This window comes from Penaeus monodon, chromosome 24 (assembly GCF_015228065.2).
Source record: "Penaeus monodon isolate SGIC_2016 chromosome 24, NSTDA_Pmon_1, whole genome shotgun sequence".
NCBI lineage: Eukaryota > Metazoa > Arthropoda > Malacostraca > Decapoda > Penaeidae > Penaeus > Penaeus monodon.
Window position 1 is genome coordinate 4,433,989 of NC_051409.1, and position 506 is coordinate 4,434,494.

General features: G+C 37.2%; 1 protein-coding gene across 1 annotated transcript in view; it reads left to right on the forward strand.

The window, feature by feature from the left end:
- The window catches only part of LOC119588481 (zinc finger protein castor homolog 1-like), a gene marked incomplete at its 5' end in the record, with an annotated part of 6,436 nt that overhangs the window by 1,817 nt on the left and 4,113 nt on the right, over positions 1–506 (forward strand).

Below are 506 nucleotides of genomic sequence, written 5' to 3' on the forward strand. Positions count from 1 at the left end.
TTTTAAACCTCCTTAATTAGACGCACCACACGGGTTAGTGCCCAAGCGATCATTATATTTTTATGACATGTAATTAATAGCCATCTTCGTAATTGGCTACTTCCCTTACGAAGTTTGCTCCCCCCCCCCCTTAGTCTTGCGCGAAACTTCCAAAGATCAGGCGAAGTTGCAAGAAGACGTTGCAGAGTTTAATTGTAAGTTGCGAGAAGATAACTTTATCGAGAGGTCTGTCTAAAGTTGCAAGCGTTTATAGAAGTTTCGGTTTATCGGAAGTTGCAAATGTTATCATATTTTCCCAAGGTTTTTAGCATGTGTTTAGCAGAAGTTGCAAAAAAATACAGTTTTCCCAAGCTTTATCATCCGTTTCAAAGTTTATCGTAAGTTGCAGATATTAGTAGAGTTCGTCACGAATCGCAGATATCAACTTTATCAAAAGTTACAAATATTATTAGAATTCCCAAATTTTACCAGCAGTTGTTGTGGAAATAGACGGTATTTTTCAGTTT